The 21798-nt window shown below is 49.2% G+C and overlaps 1 protein-coding gene across 1 annotated transcript in view; it reads right to left on the reverse strand.

The window, feature by feature from the left end:
• Window positions 1-17369, reverse strand: part of LOC143373268 (irregular chiasm C-roughest protein) — a 280817-nt gene extending 263448 nt beyond the window's left edge. The window contains exon 1 of the mRNA XM_076820370.1: window positions 17258-17369. The gene's annotated coding sequence lies outside the window, so the exon portion shown is untranslated. The remainder of the gene's footprint in view (window positions 1-17257) is intronic.
• Between the last annotated feature and the right edge of the window lie 4429 nt (window positions 17370-21798).

Genomic DNA, 21798 nt, shown 5'->3' on the forward strand with positions numbered 1-21798 from the left:
TACTACATCGTGTTAATACCTCAGACAACATCCCCATGACGCATCGGCGAGGTAGCGAGCGCACGACCTGCCCGTATCCTGCGTAACCAGATCAACGGCAAAGGGAAGAGTGCTGCCCGTCGATCGGAGGCGAGCCAACGATGCTGGTTAAACGAGGAAGAGCGCAGGGAGCAGGGATAGCTTGGATAAGAAGTACTATGCTGCCTGGAGGTAAGCAGGTGCGCAACATCCTATCGCCTCCTCTGGAGCTCCAGCTCTCTGCACTACTACTGCATCTCTCTCGCGGACTTTCCTTTCCGAGCAGTCTGCTCTTTAAACTACTGCTCCCTCTCTCCCGCACACACCATTCTCCTCTCTCGCACACCCGTTCTCTCTCGACCCTGTTTCCCTCACCATCTCCGCGTAGCTTCCATCCAGCCATACCTGTTCTGGTCCCTCCATGTGTTTACGCAACGCAGGGCGTACGATTGATCGTGATCGGTGGACCGAGCGTCCAGCATAGGGAAGAATGTAAATTGCGGTCGCGCACCAGGAAAATAACCGGACTCCCTTTAATGCGCACCTTAGGACCGTCTTCGTAATTTCGACTGGCAGATAATTCCTAGTCGCTCGTCCTTGCGATAGCGCGCTCACGGGCGCTGTACCTCCGCGACGATGAGCTCCGTGCACGTGGTAGGCGTCGCGTTCGGGTCATCGGTATAATGATATCGCGATTATACGCGGCTAAGTATGATGGTTCGCGAAGTTGGCGAGGCGATTGGATCGTTTTCTTTCGATGCGCGATGGTCGGGCGCTGCCAGAGCCTGATAATATGGAACGAAAGGGTTATTAGACGTGCCGCAATTTGGCGCCGCCCTCTGCGCAGAGCTCCGCAAAGTACACTAATTAAGAGGTCTACATATATATATAAATGTTAATTTACGCGCGATTATACTTCTGCACGCGTATCCGCCGAAATGATTTATGAGGTAGCGGGCAGGTGTTTAGCAACTATTGCTGTTTAATTATGGGATAGCTTGGTTAGTTTAAAGCAGATCTCCCGTGATGAAGCATATGCCAGATGGGAAGGGAACAGTCGGTTCGAAAGTCCTTCCAAGTGAACCGTTCTTTTTCAAGGCTGGCGTTTTCAAGGGCATGCCTGCAGGGAACTTTAAATACAGCTGGAGATACCACCAGAGTCATTTCGTAGATCCTTTAACGACCTTCGCAACAGCACTTCTACAAATTGTTCATTGATCTCGGAAAGAATCGTCATAAAACTGCAGGCATATGCTGTGCTTTCTAACGATTCTGCGTGAGGATCTGCGGAAAGGAGCGAAGGACGAGCAAAAAACCTGGCTGTTGGTTTTAAGAGCCTACTATCAGGCTCGATAGAACCACCAAATGGGCGTGTAATTATGAGATACATATTAATTGGCTGCACGCAGGCGAGGATTAATAAAGATTCGACTCGCGATACGAGCAAGAGAGAAACGGTTCGGGATCGTGAATGTTCTTTAACGCATATTACACGGGTACGAGAGTAAACGAAGCTACGTAGGGACATATTCCCTTTCTGGAGGCTGGAAAGTTACAAAAGCGAGGCACCCGCGGAATTAAACTCGCCGTAGCTTCGTGAACGACCAATAGAGACGCATCTATAGAGAAATCCTGGAGAACCATGTGCTGGCCGTGCCGTCGACCTGCTATCTATTAAATTTACGTTCGGTCGTAAAGATATCGGAATTTATTATTCCTAAAATCAGAGGCCCCCGTTGGCCCTGTCCAATATTCGTGCTATCCTAATTTATTTCTTCATGATTTCGTCGGCTACATTAATTCCCCCCGCTCCGTTTGCTCCCCAGCATCTCCTTAGTCTGTTTCCTTACGGCTTGCTAAATCCCCCGACGGCGAATTTCTTAATCAAAGGAGCGTTGTTCGCTTCGCGCGTAATTTACAACCGTGAAACTTAATCACGCCGGTCCGTGGGAGGGTGACGAAAAAGGAGGAAAATTGCGTAAACGAATCGAGGATAATTAGCACTAAACGCCTGCTTAAATTCCCTCCTTCCGTTGTCACCCCGAAGAAGGCGAACCTGTCGCGGGGCTACCAGCGGGAATTATTCGATCCGCCCTAACTATCTCACCGGATCGCTCCCCGCTGCTTTTCCCCATCCGCCGAGCCGAGCTGCAGAAAATGGACCGTCGAAACAGCTTCGCTTGACTTTTCCCGGGGCTCGACGGATTTCTGTACACACGTAATAAAGATCCACGCGGCTACGCAAATATGTATCCACGTTTCCGAGGAATCGCGCTCTCGTTCCCAAGTGAGCACACCGGCGCAGGAAGTCGTAACGACGCACCGAGCCAACAACCCCCCCGTTATAAAGCATTCATTAAGAAGCAAGGACTTAAATCCCTCATCGAGCGACTTTATCCGAATGTCGAGGTAAACGATACATGGACAGCGACGAGTGGCACTGTGCGTCAAATGAAATTGCAATTTTCCACGTTGCTGCGCTTCCTTTTGTCGCGTTTCTCCGCGCTGCTTTTCTACCCTCGAATCTTCCCCCGATTTTCTGTGCTCTCCTCGATTTCCGTTCTACGTCCACGAACAATCTGAATTCGCCCACTAGCCAGTTGTTGTTGGCCTAGAGAGACGCGGGGCGAACAGGTGGACGAGAATATTTTAAATGGAAATTCCTCGTGGCTAGAGGGCTAGCGGGAGCCAGCGCTAGAGGAGGAAATTGAAGCGACAAAGCTTTATACAGGGTGTCCCACTAAGGAGTGGACAGCGCGATATCTCTTAAAGTATTGTCGATAAAAATATAAAAAAAATAGGGAATTGCATGGTTCGAGGGGGCCCATTTATTAGCGCGAACGAATTTTGTTTTCGATTATTATTTTAAAAGATACGATGGTCAAGTTCGGTTTTTCAAATGGAACTATTTTTTTTGAACACCTGAGTTGATAGTGCGTTCCAAGACAAATTTAATAAGCTTTAATGTATACACTTTATTTCCACTGGTTTTTAAGATATTGCGCTTGCAAAATTACTGATTTTCACTGGAAGAAAACCCTCTGGAATAGGAAGGACCGGGGTCGGTCTTACTGGCGCTACGGGTGGCATTGCCTGTTGAAACTGATACCTACCTGCCAAAGGTCTACGACAGGGTTTGCAGGCCCAAAAGCTGGACAATTCTTTTCCGTGAGAAATGCTACTTAGGTAGGTACATCTGCGGTATCGAGAAGCGCATCGTTACTTTTATTTCGCACTTGCTTCTACGCTCGGATGGCCGGTTCTTTTGGGAGGGATGCAAGTTGGATTGGTTAGGTTAGGAGGAGTGAAAGTTGCTAGACTAAATTTCAACCATAGGGAGCAGATTGTGTCAAAAGAAAAGAATTGTCCAGCCTTTGGGCCTGCCATTTCTGGCGTAGACCTTTGGCAGGTAAGTATCCATTTCAACAGGCAGTGCCACCCGTGGCGCCAGTAAGACCGCCCCCGGTTTTTGCCATTCCAGAGGGTTTTCTTCCAGTGAAAATCAGTAATTTTGCAAGCGCCATATCTTAAAAACCAGTGGAAATAAAGTGTATACATTAAAGCTTATTAAATTTGTCTTGGAACGCACTATCAACTCAGGTGTTCAAAAAAAATAGTTCCATTTGAAAAACCGAACTTGACCATCGTATCTTTTAAAATAATAATCGAAAACAAAATTCGTTCGCGCTAATAAATGGGCCCCCTCGAACCATGCAATTCCCTATTTTTTTTATATTTTTATCGACAATACTTTAAGAGATATCGCGCTGTCCACTCCTTAGTGGGACACCCTGTAGACGTGGTCAATATAAAGAGGATTTCAAGATCACAGTCTACGGGGTTTCCACGCGGGCTCAACAATGTATGGGAGTCGATAAGTGGTAGACGGGTTCCCAGAGTTTCTCGAGTTTCCTCTTTGCTGTCGTTATACCTGCGAAACATGCTTCACGTAAGATCACTGGCACGAGAGGGAAACTTGGTCGGAGAAATTCTCCCCGTTACCACGGTATCTCCTGGCCCGATCGTCAGACTGCAATTTTTATCGGTTCCGTGGCTCGATACGTATCCTATTCCGTGTACCTACACGCTCGACCTATCCGCAATTTGCATTCCAATGTCTCCCATCGACGTTTCGGATTGCCGTCTAACGTTTGTCGATTTTTCCGCGCGCCGCCACTTCGGGGGCACGTTGACATGCACACCGGATGCGTGCAGCTTCAACCTGCCATTATCGAATTGTCAACAAAGTGTAAGAAAATCCGAGGCAGGCAAACGGTCGACACAGGCCACGTGCATTTCCTCAAGAGTCAACCCCTCTCGAAGGGAAAAACCTTAAGGACTAGAGTCGTAAAAAGGGAAAGCGTTGGCAGTACTGACGACGGCGTCCTGTCGAAGACGGTCACTCTGTTGCGGACCGATCTCTGAGAAAGTCACGAATGAAGCCTACAGTTTTAATGGAATACGTGTTACTACTTCTCTTGTTTAACTCATGGTATCTTTCGAGTCATCCTGCGCGCGCCCCCCCGTAACCAGCTTGCAAAAGCGTCGTGAGCGTCGAAGTTTGCGCTTGGACCAGCATCGAAGTAGAGCTGTTACTTTTTGACCCGTCAGGTCTTAGAGCATATGGAGATTAAGGTCTCATTGAAATCGCTTTTCCTTAATTTTTTAAGGAATTGCTTACAATCTAATGAATAAAAGAAGCAATTGCTTTTGCTAAATAAGCAATTCCTTAAGAATTTTTAGGACTGCTGTACCCCGTGCTAACATTAGCTTAAAGGACCAATTTACTTCATCATTATGTATTAAAGGGAAAGCGTATGAATAAATGGCACATGAAGCTCTTTAAACGATAATTAATTGCAGCCGTTTTAAATTCATATATGTATTATACAGGGTGTAACAAAAATGTCTCCGTTCCTTAAAAGGGGTGATTTGTGGAGTGATTGCAAACGATTGCGGGCCGCGGTTTCACGCCCGCGCGTCTCGGCTCACGGGCGGCCTACAAGCGTATTTGGGTAACTTCTCGATGGTCGGCGTTTCTCCGTGAAAAGTTTCCTTTTCTGCATGCTACAGTCGTAATTTTCACTTCTTAAACGTCCGGAAAGAAAAATTTTATAATGTGCGAAAGAAATGCAAAAATGAAAATTTTCGAAAATTATATCTGCAAGGGCGGGCGCGAGTCAGGAGCATTGAATGCGAGCGAGCAGGGGTAGCCCGAGAGAGAGTGAGAACATTACCGGCAGTCACAGCTACCTTTTACTTATACGGTCTAGCAAAACCAGCAATTCCTTATGATTTTTATTCATATGCTAATAAGAAATTCCTTTTTTGTTTAAGTAATTGTTTTTTAAGCAATTGATTCGGCTAATAAGGAATTGCTTGTAGGAATTGCTTAGTTTTTATTCATCAGGCCCATTGTTTGATGTTAGCCAAAAATTATCGAACAATACCACATTCAATGGATTGAAGTTGCTCCGGGCAGCCGGGTACCCAACGGGTCAAAAAGGGTCATTAGGCATTTGTAAGTGCAAATATCGCCTGATTAAACTCCCTGGGCTCTCTACCGAGCACTTTCATGGAGTTGATTGTGACTTGGGAGATCAATTTTCCCTGCAGATGCTTTTGCAATCAGTGCCCGTGCCGGTGAAATCGGAATAAACGAACCCCCGCGTAACGACGGCGCAGCGTGATCACAAATAACGGAAATTACATGAACTGATGGAACAGTGGCAGAAATTTCAAAACAATTACAACCGTTCGGGCGCCGGAAAAAAAAGAGACATTACCACCCTCGCCAATCCAATAATTTGCTTGGAGAGTCAGTGGCGTTTGATGGACAGTCTGTTTATAGAACGACGCGTCTCTGTACCGTGAACCCACTGTAAACAAACTGATTGTCAACAAATACGAACGCTTCAGCATATTCCGTATAACGAGTCGACGCGCGGGAAAATCCGGGCAACACTGTTTTTTTAATATCATCCCGTAACTTCGCCTATCTCTGGCCCGGCGTGTATACGTATAATTCCGCGCGCGCGTAACAACGCGGCCCACTCTTGAAATTAGTTTCTGCTCGAACGGGGAGCAAAGAGGGATAGGGAAGCGGGTTCTGGAAAAATAAAAAGAGAGGGACAGGGTGAATTTTTATTTCGGTCGCTGGAGTCCGACCAATTTTCAGGTGAAATTATTACGCGAACCCTGGCGCGTTCATAACCGCGCGTATCGCAATTATTTCTCACCCAATTGCAGCGCGCGGCGGGCGCGGCCGCGTTTCATGCAACGAACTAATCGAGCCTCCAGGAAGTGTATCGTTATCAATCACCGTGTTAATGGCATTTAACGCGAAATAGCGAGCGGACGGGCAGTAGCGTAGTACGCGGCAGTTTCTCGCGACTGAAAATCCGATCGGCGGCGAAGGAACTCACCGACGAGACCCGGTCCACGTCTATCGAGCGGCGGGACACGTTCGAAACAGCGAACACGGTTTCGTTTTGGTCGTGACGAAACGAGCCGAGGGGCGAGGCGGGCCACGACACGGCGCGCGGAATATCTGATTGTTAATAAGATCACCGTAATGCAGTTTCGAGTGTGCAGGGTTGTTGCACGCGGCGCCGCTGCCGGAAGACAAATTAGAGGCGAAAGAGCTTGCGACCCAGCGCGAAGCGCGGACGAGCACGGGCGATCCGTTGTCGCTGCTCGTTTCCCACCTTGCCATCACTGATTCTCATTCGCGCAAATGCCATTACAAGGATATCGCGTTCCCTCCGCGTATCGCGCGGCCGGCAAAATTCCGGAAGATCCGGCGCAGTTTGTATCGAATAACGGCAGGGTATATAACGCGTACGCGCCCGAATCATATCAGTATCTGCGTGAAAAACACGGCTTCCCTTGGGAGAGAGCAGTCGGAGCTTGTGCTATACGCCGGGAAAGCAACTCGTTCGTATTTGAGAAGAAAAGGCGAGGGAACGAAGGAAGATCGGCGAGGAAGAGGGGCAACGGAACGTGGAGGGTTGTTGTGAAAAAAAGAGCGGAACGGCGATGGTGATTACCCATTTGCCCGCGACGTAACTGCGTTATTGAATTATTGGCGGTGTTTGTCGAAGAAACTGAACATGCAACGGCTATTAATAATCGTGAGCGCGGTTCATCCGCGGTGTCATTAAGGGGGAAACCAGGCCACGCCGTTGAAAAGATAAAAGAAATAACGACGCGCCCATGTGACACCAAGAATGTATCGCTGTTCGCGGTGCAAATTGTGCTCGCGGTTTTCCGAGCGCATCACGCTCAGCGTTTCTCAATGATCAGAGATCCCCCGTGCCACCGGCGATGTCTCATAATTACTTATCTTCCCCAGCGAATCGACGAAATGTTTATCACCTTAATGAAAGCCACTCGGCGGAAGCCTGGCGCGCCACCCATGGTGAACAGCAATAAGGCTGCTCCCGGCATATCTGACCGCGATCGTATTTAACAGGGAACGTTTTACAGCGAGGGGGGAAGTTTCGTAGGTCCGTTAAGTGATGCTCGTTTGCAACGAAATTCTCCCTGCCACCGAAGCAGGCTGCCCCGGTTCCGGCACCTCCGAACGCCTACAGATCTGCAAAGCGGTCCAAGTTGGGCAACACTGGCCACAATTTCAACCGCAACGGACATCAGTTTTTTCCTTCACCTGTGTTTTCCGTAATGACGCCGCCAAGGTCATTAATATGCCGCGGCTTATGAGTGGAAACGGTAGAAAGAGCGTGGCGTAATAAGACGTCAGCGTGCGGAGGTCTAATGATCGCGTGAACAACGAAACGCGGCGAGCCCCGCATTAAGAGCAAAGCACTGTAAATACTGGGTGTCCCGTAGGTAATCCACGGGGCAATTGAAAGGGAGGTTGCTTCCTTGTCTATGAGTCTGTCACTGTCTGCGAGCGACAAACAAACAGAGCTCTACCTATATCATCTATGCTTCAATGGAAGCTGGAGTCAGGTGCAAGGGTGCACCCCGGATATTCCAGGGCCTTCGGTCTTTCGTGAAGGAGCCTCAGAAATTGAAATCTGTTCCATGGACTATGTTTTCGCTGTATCACCGGTTACACGACACCACGTATACACGCAGAAGGAGAGTCTGGCAAACGTCGGAGGGAGAAAAAAGTCACCAGGCCAATGGGCAGTTTTGACGCGTTAAACCCAACGTGTCGAGATAACAGAGATCCTGCTCTAATTGCCGCATTAATGGCCGTGTTAATCGACCGGCCCGCTAGCGTGCTGCAGAAAGCGAAGATGATTTATGTCAGGCCGAGATACGTCGATGATAATCAGACTAATGTACGTAATTTTGCCTGGATCGTTACCGTGCGCACAAGAAACGCCTCCGATGGCGAGGAGCGCTCGTACCGAGTGTTCTTCTGCGCGTGAAACAGCGGTACCCGAAATTTTGGGCAGAGCCACGCCGGGTGGAACCGGTTCCTTTACGAATGAAGGACGCGAGGAATGTCCCTGGATTGCGCGTCTACCTGTCCGATATAACAGGTACGGCCGAGGCACGTGCAAACTTTCCAGGAACCCGAAAAACTCCCCACTGGCGTTCCAACCTGCACTCCCCAGCGGGCCGAAAAACACCGGCGATGTGAAAATTCAGGTCCACCTCTCGGCGCGAGATTAGTTTCGGAATTTGAATTACGCAATCGAACGTTAAAACTTGGGCATCTGAACCGAGAGAGGCATGAACTTTCTGCAATCTTATACCTTGCGAAAGTTTGAACGAATTACTTCGAAGAAATTGCTCGAAAGCTTCAGCTCGGAAGGTAATCGTATCGAATAGATTTGCTGGAATGGCCCTGTACATTCCACCATACTGTACGCATTTCATGGAGACATTTGGCGAAACAAGGTGTGCGCAGTCCGATCTCCTATACTACTTAAGTGGAAAGGACTCGGCGGCCGAGCAGCCTTGCAGTTCGAGCAGCTCGAATAAAATTTCAGCCTCCCGTCTAGTTTCCCCATCGATTTCTCCGGCTAGCTTTTTTTTTATTGTGCCGACGAGAGCTGGGAACCGAAGCGAATTTCTGAGGGTCCACGGGAAGCCGTTGAAAATATTTACAGCCTCGTCGTAAACGCGGAATAAGATCGTGAATCGGTGGATTCGAGGGGGGGGGTGGGTTGAAAGGTTCACGCGTTTGCCTATTCAGGGGGATGGTCGCTAAACTTTTAACGACCATCGCTCTGCTCGCGATACGACGGCCGTCTCCTGTAACGTCGCGGAACGATCGTTATAATTAACGACGCGAATATCCGAGGTAAATCGAGAACAAGAGGCGGTCGCGATTCCTGTTTTCCGCCCGGGCGGGACAACGTGACGCACAGGGTAGAAAGCTCGTTATTTCCATTGCAAATTCATCGCTCGTCCGTCGCGCTTTTCCCCCGAAGAACCGTCGCCATTGTTCCCCGGGAAATCTCGAATCGAAGGTCGCCTCTGAATTGCGACGACAGATAAAGGTTCTTCCCGGGGAGAAGGTTTCTTGAGGGAAATACGAAGTTACGAGCGTTCGAGTCCTTCGTCGCGGAGCAATTTGTGCCGGCATCGTGTGTAAACAATACACGCCAGAGACGCGCCAGCGACTCCTATGTAACGGTGCCCGCGGGCTTGCTCGCGAAGAATATATATAAAAAAAAAAATAGCATTGATGGAAACACCGCGAGTTTGCATCGCAACCAGACAGACGGTTGTAAAGGGGGTGTCAGCTTCTCGGATCCCTCCATATTTCCCGACCGGGAATCGACGTGCACCGGTATGTGGAGCGGAGGAAGACGCAACAAGTAAGAGACACATGGATATGGAACGCGGCTGGAGCGTGTCGCTGGTCACGTAACCGAAGAAGCCCTTGGAAAAGCCTCGGTAATTGCGTTTGGCTCTGGCGAAAGTTGACGCGGCCGATACATCGATCGGTAGTAATTGAGCGCTCGCCCTAAATGGTAGCGTGCCAGTGATGAGGAGGAAGGAAAAGGGGGGTGCTGGACGAATGGGTAGGTGGGAAAGAGGGATCCACGCGACCGTCCCAGGGACTCAAGGCGAACGATTTATCACGTGGACTCGCCTGGGAACGCGGGACAGGCATAAAAACAGATCCGTCAAAAGTTTGATGCGACGAGCAGGCAGCGTCTGAAACAACTGGCATCGACAGGGAGCAGGGGAGGTAGCGGGGGACGAAACCGAGGAGCTAGATCGCGAGTCTGATGAGGGAAGGTCGCGAGGAGGAGACAAAAGATAGGGGTCGAAAGAATGAGAGAAGAAACTGGATAGATGAGACGAGATCGTAGATAGACGAAGGAAGCCGACAGGAGGGAGAGTCAATCGTGGTATCTTCCCACCGTGCAAGTTTCCAGTTTCTCGTATTGAAAGTAAGCTTCTTAAGAGCGAACGCGGAGGAGGAAGGAGGCGAAGAAGAAGGGAAGAAGAACGCGAAACGTCGCCAAGGACGATGAAGAGAACGGGATCTCGCAGGAGGAAAGATCCTCCCAGTTAGTTTCACGAGAGTTTTATTGTCCACCCGGTCGGAAGCGTGGCTGCGAGTCCCCGTAGTTTTCCCCCGCGGTGTAACAGAAATTCAATGATGGCCGCGCGAAATTCTGTACTCAGCTGGGCGTCAAGAACCGCACAATTGCCCCTTCGCTGCATCGCCACGTTCAATTAACTCGCCAGGGTACGAATCCACTTTCCGCGGAGGACGTTATCGAGAATCCGGAGGGGGACGGCGAAAGAGCAAACAGGCATTCTTCTGAAAGTTCCTCGGCCCCTCCCTGTGGAACGCACCCTTAACGAGAGATCGAGCCGTCGCGAATACGTAATTTTATTTCACGCGATCCTGGAGCATTCCTTTGTATCGTCGCGCGGAATCCTCCACGCAGGATCGTTCGCGGGAGGAGCGCAGCGACGGGCTAACAAATTCTTCGGATGTCTTCCGCGGAGTACAAAGGCGCGCGACTTCGTCCCGAAAAGCGTTGAAAGTTGCTCGCGAAGTCGTCGTTTCTTTCGCGGCTCGAATTTCCAACTCTCCGGAATGCTCGAACTTCGACGCGCTCCTCCAGAACTGATAAAGGGCCCGCCTGTTTCTCTGCAACAATAACCATGGATCTCGGTATCCGGTATCCTCCGTAACATTCCCAACGGCTCTCGAAAACAGGATGCTAACATTTTTTCTCCCACGCGGCCGCGGTAATGCGTTTACGGCTCGCGCAGCCATTATCCTCCTCTCTTTCCATTCGTCGTCTCTACGCCTGATGCACACTCGCGGGAAGGACGAGCTTGCGCTGGCCTAAAGCTTCCGTAACGATCGCATCCAGTCTTGCCTTTTCGAGAGGGGCGAAGAAAGGTTCGTTTACCAGTATACCTCTGCCGCCTCGGTTTTTGCGGCAAGATCGACCGTCGCTTTAACGTGTTACTTAATCACGCGGAATTTCGAAACGATTTGCGCCAGCTAAGTGGCCGTCGTGTCTCCTCAGCTTCTTCGTAGAGGCTGGAACGCGTGGACGCGCGTGTGAAGACGAGGGACGGATCCATTTTTCAAAGGGACCGCTTCCCCGTTCGTGTGTCGCGTTTGCACGCGAACACTTGCCGCCGACGCGACGCGGCACGAGGGACGAGAGGATTGCAAAGTAAATTCTTTAGACGCGGAAAAGGGTGCCGTCGTTTTCGTAGCGGGTCGAGGCGGTGAACAACGAAAGGTGAAACGCTTTCCGACGTTAGTTAATACGGGGAAAGCCGGCGCAAAGCATGCATGTAGCCGGGAGAGTACGCGGTAAATATGAGCCCTAATAAATACTATTCCTCCATTTTTCACGGTCTATGAATATTTAAATCTGTATCTCGGTGCATTTCTGGTGGCAGCACGATATCTTCCGGCGGCAAGTGGAATCGCGTGTATGTACCTACACCAAGATACGAACAGAAAAATCGATAACCAGCTCTCTTCCCGGTCAACTTTCCCCGACTTCGCTCTAGTCGGCGAAGGAACAATTTTGTATTCGAAGTGCCGGTTTCTTTGAGCGGAATAAGGCGTATCGAAAGGACCAAGGGATCCGTGTCGGCGGTATAATTGCGTTAAACATTTCTCTGCCCCTTCCGCGCCGCCTATGAATATTCAAAACTTCTAACCCCGCCGCCTTTCCGGTTGCCGGGCGATAACTTCTGGCCGAGGACTGCGGAGAACGTAGTCGCGTGCTCGCGGAAAGGGAGAAAGGAAAAAAAGTCGATAGGTTCCCGCGGTGAACTTCGGCGATAATTTTCCACGCAGCGCGCTCGCCGCTGGAGTGGCGAAGTTTCGCGTCATCTTCGGCTGCCGGGAAGTACTTTCGAAACACGCCGTCACAATGTAAATTTACGGTCGAGGGGCGGGAAAGCGCGGTCCGCGGAATTTCGCAAGTAGCTACGGGAATAATTAAGTTCTCGAATAAATACCGCCGCGACGAGCCACCAGGCCGAATGCTTCCCAGGCGAGCGAACAGCGTCCAATTCTCGCAACGCGCGAACCACCGTGTGCGTTCCTTTGCACGCACAATATCTTTTAGGTCACAGTGGCGGGGAGTACCTCGTGCCAGCCGCGCACAAAGGGAACGCCGTGTCGGCGCTCGCCTCTGCCAGGCCGGTTGTACGAGAAAAAAAAGAATTCATTTTCTCCCGTTTCTTTGGGGAACGTAAAAAAAGAAGGAGGAAGAGGGGAGGGGGCCGCGAGCGTTAACGTCGCGGTAAAAGTAAACCGAGCGAGGGAACCCGCGGCGACAATTCCGTCAGGCTGCTCTCAGGCGAAAAGTCGAGGACACCTTATTATCACGCAAGTATAAAATTATCAAGTGCGTCGGAGCCGCGTAATAACAGGGGAAGGGTGTGAGAAGAGGAGGTCGAAAAGGGCTCGGGAGCGCGATATTAATTTACAGCTCCTGACGAAATAGAAAAACTTTTCAAATTATAATTACGCGGGGAAAAAAACATTGAAATTTATTATGCTCCGCGGACGCGGGGCTTTGTTAACGAGGATGGCCGGTGAATTTCATGAGGGCGAGGTAATTGGACCAACGTGGACACGCTCCTTTCCTCGCTGGTCGCCCCTTTCCCCTCCACCTTCGCCACCCCCGCACCCTCCTGCACCACCCGACTTTCTTTTTCCCCGAGTTCATTCGCGGGTACCATCGCTTTAATGAAATGCAACGCCACGTGCATACGGATCCCCGGAAGATCAGTCCACTCTGGCAGGGGTTCGTTTACGGGCGACCACCAAAGTCTTGGTAATCCGTGAGAATACCGGGCGGCAAATGTGCCAGCCACAAAGAATTAATTCTACTTCCTTCCACGCCTCTTACTCCATTCTCTGATTCGCGGGTCTCCCCTGTACGTGGAATATCGCCGAAATTGTCTGGCTCGAATTGAATCCAGATAAAACGTACGTACGCTGATTATGTAAATCTTAATGCAAATTTTGCCTACGAATTTAGCGTAGTTACGAAAGCAATCCACGTATCAGCGGACAAGAAATTTTGCTTTACAATTTGCCTCTCCGGCGTTTCGGAGTACCTCTACGAATTTCCTCTCGCCGATTATAGGGCCCGGGAATGGGGAAATTTAATCGCAGAATATTTAAACTTTAACCATGCGCTGTCCCCCTCAGCTAGTGAATCGATCAAATCGGTCACCGGAGAATGTGACTGGCAGCGAATGGGAAGAAACTGTTCGACAACGTGTTCGACGCTTTATGTGGATACCTACCACATCGTGTATGCGAAGATACACAATGAAGCTGTGGGAAACGGAATTGAGAACGATGTAAACACGCCGATGTGAACCGTGAGGAAGCACTATCGATTCCTCCGCTAATAGGACCACGACAAAGAGACGCGAATCGAGTATTAGAGCGTTTCGTTTACGGGAATAGGAAAAGTCCATTTTCAACACGTAACGGTGCCTGCTCTGGTTGTAAGCCAATGCGAGCGCCAGGTAACTGTGTGTACGGTTGCTCTTCCGCTATGGTCGTTACATCCTTGGAAAAGCAGCGCGGTGCGATTCGGTATGCGAGACATCGACGACGAGAAGTTACCTTTCCCAGCACGACGACCACGGGAATAGGAATTTCTTCCCAGGCCATCGCGCGATCTTATTGTCCGGACGACAAGATTAAATGAAAGTGGCAAGCCTTCTATTGCTAACGGTGTGTCTCCAACGCGCAGCCGATTCTTGTTAATATCGCGGGACCGAGAGGACACTGTTGCGAACTGAACCTCGTTTGCTAAAGAGAACTCGTAACCCTAATTGGTTCCAGGAAAGCGGGTCTATCGGGAGGAAATTGCAGGCCTGTCTGCTCTTGTTTTTCCCTTGCGAAGATATCTTTATTTCCCAGGAAACGTCGTAAAATACTTGCGAAGGAAACTAGAAGAAAACGCGTCCTACTATTGAAGTGTTTGCACGCGGTTACATCGCTTGCTCCATACTCCTCTCCCTTGACCAGTCTTGAGTCCTCGTGATACCTAAATTAAATTGCCACTCGAAAAGATTGTGTAAACACTAAAGATCGTCATCAAGCGTATAAAGTACTACTTATCAAAATACTTCGCGCTTCGCTTCGGGTCTAAGAGATATTATGGCCTCCATGAAAACACATTTCTCTCTTTACACCACCCCCTTAGGGGTTGATTAGGGCAAAGTGATGAATCTGGTTTTTAGGCATTTGTGTGGGTAACCTTTGTAAGTAAAAACTAGAGATGTACCGACTAGGGTTTTGGCCGACTAGCCGATTACAAAAGTAGCCGGATAGTTGGCTTAACCGACTAGTCGGCCACTAGTCGGTACATCTCTAGTAAAAACCAAGTTGATATCTAATCGGGCGTAAGAAGTAATAAGGAGTCCGAGAAACCATATTTCACCCCTTTTCACCCCCTTTGGGTTGGAATATAAAAAATAAACCTACTTATCGAACACCTACGTCGCAAAAGGACTATACCCTCCGAATTTCATGCTTCTAGGGTCAGTGGTTTAGGCTGAACGGTGATGAATCAGTGAGACAACGATTATATATGTATAATAAAGAATAGATGTAGGCTTTGAAATTGTAACAAGCCTTCCGGAGTTCGCTGTTGGGCCCTGTGCACGGTCAAAGTTATTGGCTCGACTTTGAGTCATCAAAAAGACCCTTCTGTTTTCGACGACAACGGGGGTAGTTTGCAGAGGCTGAAGATAAAAGAATTCTACGCTACTGTGGGCATACGTGGGCAAAAATATAGGTAATTATCTGAATGGCGGAGGTAAACGAGCGAATCAATGAATGGATGATTTATATTACGTTGCGGTGGGAGTCGCGCTCTCAAGCGTTTCAAGCGGTCGTAGAGAATCTAGCGTAGCCGCGGACTTTGTGCGAGACTCTCCGTGTTTATTTTTCTTTTCGTCCCACCCCTTCTTCAGCGAACGCTCGCGAAAGTCGCAATGACGACGAGTCACTCTTGAAATGCTTTTAGGCCGATTAGTCTGAATACATGCTGTTCCAAGGCAGACGGGGAAACCGCGACGCGATGCTGAATGCCTCGGAAACCGCCAGTGCGCAGAAACGCGATGCACGCCTCTATAGTTTATACGAGGTCTTATTACGAATCGTCCCGGCTACCCTCGATACATCTAAACTCTTCGTGGCGAATCGGATACAGCTACGGAAACCGAGGAAGAGAATGTCGAGGCATTAACCCCTTCCCGTCTGAATCTTTTATCGAGAAGAGTTGAATTTCGCGTACATCTACCCCGCCGACCACATATCACCCTTGGTAGTGCCAATGCAAGTTGGAATATATCAGCAAAGAGAAAGATGGAAAATCGAAGCCGAGGAACAGAATGTCGGAGGCATTAGCCTTTTGTAATTCAATTCGACCGCGGCGGGCTCGCCGTATCCAATTAGCAGCTGTGTGTTTGCTCTACGTCTCACCGCAACAAGCAGAGGAAAAACAATCGAATCATTCAAGGACGGAGCAACAATTGATAGCACATCGACGCACGCATGTATCGTTAATCGATTACCGCCGATTTCGCGTCATAATTCCAATCAAAGGGCGGATATTAGCGACGGCCATGTGTGTGCCGATCATCACGTGTAATTGTCGCGCTGACTGTTGCCCTCTTATTGTCTACCTGACACCCAATAGAATGTCTACCGTTTAATCGCCCAAACTCCGCAAACCTTTGGGCGTTTTTGCGGCGGAGATTGGCACGTACGAGAGAAATAAAGCTCCATCTAATGATAGGGGTTTCGATGCTGGCCGCGATCATCGGGCTGACTAATGAACCAGCTCTTACGTTACCGAGGGGCGAAATTGAATTCGACGCGGTATGAAAATAACGACCGGCGGTATTTAAGGATACTCGATAGAATGGATCCTCGATTCGTCTACCGAATAGTAGGTCCGCGACGGGAGATGAACTGCCACGGAGGTGCAAACGTGTGATTATTCAGATCGGCCGATTTTCGCCGGTCTCTTCGAGCTACGTGTATCGTAGCTCGAATTTCGAAGCAGCAACCGGCACGGCCAGTCGCAAAAGGGAGCAGCATAACGATACCGTAACACGGACGGCTAGCCAATTTCAACCTGCAGAACCGGCTAAGCCCTCAGCGGGAGCATAACAACAGGTTACGGCTAAGAAACTCGTTCGTCCTTCGTTTAGAGGCTCGCTTTCAGCGAATCGAGTATCCTTCGGTAAAGTCGCGCGCGCGCGCGCCTTCGGCTTAGCAGAAGGGAGGGAAGCCGAGGGGGACGGAAGAATCGAATAGGTGGTGGTCATTTGGAATAATTTGACGTGAAGATAAACGAACGGCTGGTCAAACGCGAAAGTGACTATAATTCGAACATATTAACCAATAGATGGTACAAAGTGGCATTTAAATATCGCGGTCTGCCACGCCGCTCCATATAAAACGGAGCCTCTACCTTTCGCTCGCAACGAGCCGTACCGCAGCAAAATCTCACCGTCAACAAACGGACTGCCAATAGTACGTACGCTGGAGAAGCGGTTTCAGGCGTAACCCGCTGTCTCCCTTACAAGGGAATAATAAATATCGATGCAGGTTTGGCGTGCGCGGCGTTCACGGGTCGAAAGAGGCCCAGCGAGACAAATTCGCTTTTCTTGGCAACGATATCCAGACGGGAATTTGAATTTAAATCGGACGATTGAACGGCACGCGCGCTTGCCTGCCAGTTTTTCGTGGCATCGTAAAATTGACTTCACTCACCAGACCAGAAGAGGCGAAGGCAAGGTCCCCGCAATTTTCCATCAATCCTCAATTTTCCGCGTTCGCACGAGGAATCTTCTTGCAGAGTACGAACGGGGGATGTGGGTGCACCGTGTCTGCCACCTGTACGCAAAACCGAACCATTAAGGGGAGGTTCCGGTCTAGAGACCCAAAAAATAGGTGATCTTTAGGAATTAATTAAAGGAAAACTACTATATATAATTTAATGGGACCTTTTGCATTGTATTAAGGATGTCTTAAGTTATAGATATATATTTTTTGTTTTAGAATTAATCGAATTACAGACGGCACTAGGGAGCCGTTAATGTCAAGGCGTCAAAAAATTGATCAAAATTGGTGGGACCTGTATCCCTAAAAGTTATTATCCGATTCGACTGAAACTTTTTTTGTTTTGAAGAATATACTTCTGGCTAGGAGAGAAACCAGAAAAAAATACAAAAATGACATTTTTTAAGAAAACAACGACACTTGAAGTTTGAAATCACTTTTCCCCTATATTTTTCGTTCTTTCAACGCCTTTGAAAATTATAAATCTTCAATTTTTTGTATTTTTTTCTGGTTTCTCTCCTTTTAAAAAAAATTTTAAAAAAAATTGTGATCATACTTCAAGGTATGAACAATAAAGCCCTTCAAACAGAATTTATATTCCATTCACTACACTCGCATAAAAAAATTTCAAAATCAGGCTGCCTTTCCGGGCTCTACAGTGTCGATACCCCTTAAGTTAGAATTATATTCTGAAATACCTATCTTTTAATGTGTTTAATTTACCTTATCAAATTTACCATAGCTTATATGGGGGGTTCACAGGTTATTTAAATATTATAGAAGGGGATCGCGACACAAGAAAGGATGGAAAACACCGACACAGACACTAGGAAGAATTCGCCGAGTCTCACCTTTCTCTTGCTACTCTGCGTGCCTTAAACACGACAAACGAATCGACGATTGCATTACAAGTTGACTAGCACGAGTCCGAGTGTAACCGCGGTCGTTAGGGAGCCGTAAGTGCCGATGCGGCTTGGCGCGCGATCTCGCGCCAAGGGGAGACGCGAAAACGGGACGACAGAGAGTACGAAATAGCAAAATCAAGTCGGGCGATTCTTATTTCGTGTAACGAACAAAATTTGTGTAAATATTTATTCGCAAATAACGAATATATTATAAGTCGCCGGCGACAGAATACGTTTTCATCATTTGCATCCGTATTGGAAAATATTCGAATAAAATTTTATTCCTTGTTTGTTTAAGTGGGCCGAGTTGGATCACGCGTGCGCGGCGGACCGTGGAACGTGTCTCCTATTGTGTGCTGCGACATTTCAAATGGATGATGCAATTGCACGTAATTAAAGAATATCGAACGCTGTTTACATTATTCGCGAGAGCGAGGAATGGTTAAGTGAATGGACACTTGTCCGTGGGTTTATTTTGCCGCGCGGTTGTTGGAATAATAACTAAATATCTGGCACAGAGCAGTGAGATGGTTTGAATAGTGGCGGGGACGAAAGCTAAAGAGCAAAGACGAACGGGAGAAGGCAAGAATAGGAGCGAGACACAGAGGGAGAAGTAGAAAGGGGCGAAATAGCGGGGTTGCAGAAAGCGGGGGGTGGGTCGGGGACAGAGAAGAAGGAAGAGAAACCGCGGGCGCAGGAATAAAAGTGTAGTGAAGCCTCTGAGGCAGACTCAAAGTACGCGGAGTTATGTCGGATAAAAGGGGTTGCCGAGATAAATATCTAAAACGTCATGCGTAAAGTTTTAATGAATTAAAGAGAAGCTCCCGTCCGTCGTCGTCGCCGGCGTGCTTATTCAGTTCAGAGCTCAGAGACGCGTACACCCGGCTGAATGGTACGGCACTTCTTCCTACTTTTCCCCCCCGTCGTCCTTCCCCTTTTCGCACTCGTTTGCGATCTCCGCCGAAGACCTCGGCACAGAGCGGAGAAACAACGAGCAGAAAGACTCGAAAGAAGGAAGACACTTTCTTTGAACCGGGTGGACAGCGCGCCGCACACCAGCGTGAACTTTTCGCTCGAGAAAGGAATAACGCCCGGGTAGCTTTCATTCTCATTTAATTACACTTTTTTTTCAGGTACGAAAATACCGGGGACCAAGAGGGATCCGCGCCCTTCCCTCGATCTAGCTGAGCTCCCGTTACAAAGCGCGGCAATTATTAACTGGGATACCGCCGTAGCATGTTTCGCGCTCAAAACTCCAACAAATCTTACCAAAGAGCATCACGAAACTCCCACCTTCGACCTTACAACTTCCCCGAGACATAAATCCAAGCTGCTCTCTCCCCTTCCCAGACCCCGACACATCGGTGCGCAAGTACCACGTTGTTCCCGTATCCGTGGACGTTGCGAAGCTGGCAGGTAGAACCGACTTGGAGTCGGTAAATTAGTCCCTGAGCAGCGCCAGCTTGAGAAAGGGGAGACAGAGAGAGAGAGAGAGAGAGGGAGAGAGTGGGGTGCAGGGATGGGGCGGACGGGAGGAGGATAAGATCAAAGCAGATTAAGACGGAGAGAGACGGAAGAGAGGGAGACGCAACGAGAAGGAGGGGAAGCAAGCAAACGAGGGTGGAAGCGAGAGGAGGAGCGAGCAGATGCGAGATTCTTGGCGGGGTCAAGCCTCCCGGCATCTTCGAGAACAACTCTAGCCGTCCTTCTTGCCACCATACGCGTCCTCATCTTTGGGCCTCGTTCTCCGGTTTCCCCGGCAGCTCGGGGTAAAAAAGTAGCGGACACGTACACCCGTGAGCGTGGAATCACACGCACGGAGGGAGAGAGCCGGCCGGTTATTTTCCCCACCAGACCTACGTGGAAGATCTGTCGGACTGGTCCAGGCAGGTCGGCGATCGCGTGTTGCTCGCGTGGCCGAGACCAGCCGAGCGGCCACGGGCAGCTCCGAGTCTGGCTATTACACAGATTGCGCTATTACGCGTAATGGTGCTTTAAAAAACAAAAGAGACAGCCGAATAGCTGAAGCGCCGTGGAACAAACGTCACCGAGGGTGGTTGACCCGGCAGAGAGGGAGGTGCGTACAATCGGTTTCAGCGAAGGACGACGAACGAGTCGCGCGATGGCCAGGATATCGCCGATGGAGTGGCTCGGAGCAACTCGGGCATGTTGACGAGTCTTATCTATCGCGTGTCTCCTCGCCGAACCGGCCTACCGCTTCGATCGGTTTATTAAACGCGCCGGGAGCTCCCCGTTTGCCCGTGCGCCTGTTTTGCGTGGAATTAAGAGTTGTTCGTATTGTTGCTGCTAAACGCAGCCATGTCGGGCGCGGCTCTCGGCGCGGCGCAGCATGTGCAGCCCTTCAAGTCGATCCGGTCGCTGATACGGGATTATATTTTATAATAAGAGTAAACAAATCACGTCGGGACGGTTTAATTCCAGCGGGACGCTTAATGAACCCCCGATATGAAAGTTGACGAGTCTGGCCACGGTGATATTAATGCTCGAATATATTCATCGTTCATTTGCATAGATTAGACGGGAGAGAGACCGAGTTTCCCGCAGCCTCCCGCCGAGGTCTACGCTTGAAGTATGTCCGTTGTTAATTTATTCACGATTACGGTACCCAGCGAGAAGACAGGGAAAAGTGGGGAACCTTCCGAGAGGTGGATCTCGAATACGAGGACGTTCGATGCAGAAAAGACTCGGTCTCCTTGAAAGGACAGCTAATAGTCTTACGAGCTGTTACGTTAGACGGGGATGCTCGCCGCCACCGGCGATCACGAGACATGCCCGTGAAATGGAACTGACGGCTTCTGCGCGGGATATTTACAGGCATAATGTCGTCGACGGAGTGGTTGGTATAATCCGAATTAGTGCACTAAACCAGCTAGCTGACCGTCTACTCGATTATCCTAATAGCAAGCGAAAGAAACAAAGGAATGTTCCCGCTCCAGTGGATTCGCAATAGCGGAATGGAAAAACTGCCGTGTTATATTTGTGAAATTTACTGAATCTGTACCAGGCTAACACAAGCGCGATGATATACGAGGGAAGTTTGCTGTAAATCAATTTCCTTCTCGTCGTCCAACTGTCAGGACTGATTTCGAAACAGCGATAAAAACATGGTTGACGATTAATCGAGCGAGCGCACTTGGACGAAATGAAAATCAAGTCGAAATAAATTAGGGGCACGGTGAAAAATTATTATTTGATCCTTGCGAGAGAGAGACAGAGAGAGAGAGAGAGGGTCAGAGAGAGAGAGAGAAAGGGCACAGGTGGAAACCGGCCGATACCTGCACTTAAAAAGAGGCACGAGCACTCCACGCTTTTAATTACCTACCGAGTGTCTTGAAGATGATCGATGGAACCGGGTAACGCTTCCATTCGCAATTGTTTCACGTGACTGTAATACTTCCTGAAACGTGGCGGCGCGCGTGTGTTGGCCGGCTCTTAATGCGTAACTACAAACGATTAAGCTTCCCGTGAAATTAAGAGAACATTGCTGGATCCGTAATGTCTGCAGCTCTCCATTATATTCGGTGTATATCAGGGCGTAATATCATT

Source organism: Andrena cerasifolii, chromosome 9 (genome assembly GCF_050908995.1).
Source record: "Andrena cerasifolii isolate SP2316 chromosome 9, iyAndCera1_principal, whole genome shotgun sequence".
Taxonomy (NCBI): domain Eukaryota; kingdom Metazoa; phylum Arthropoda; class Insecta; order Hymenoptera; family Andrenidae; genus Andrena; species Andrena cerasifolii.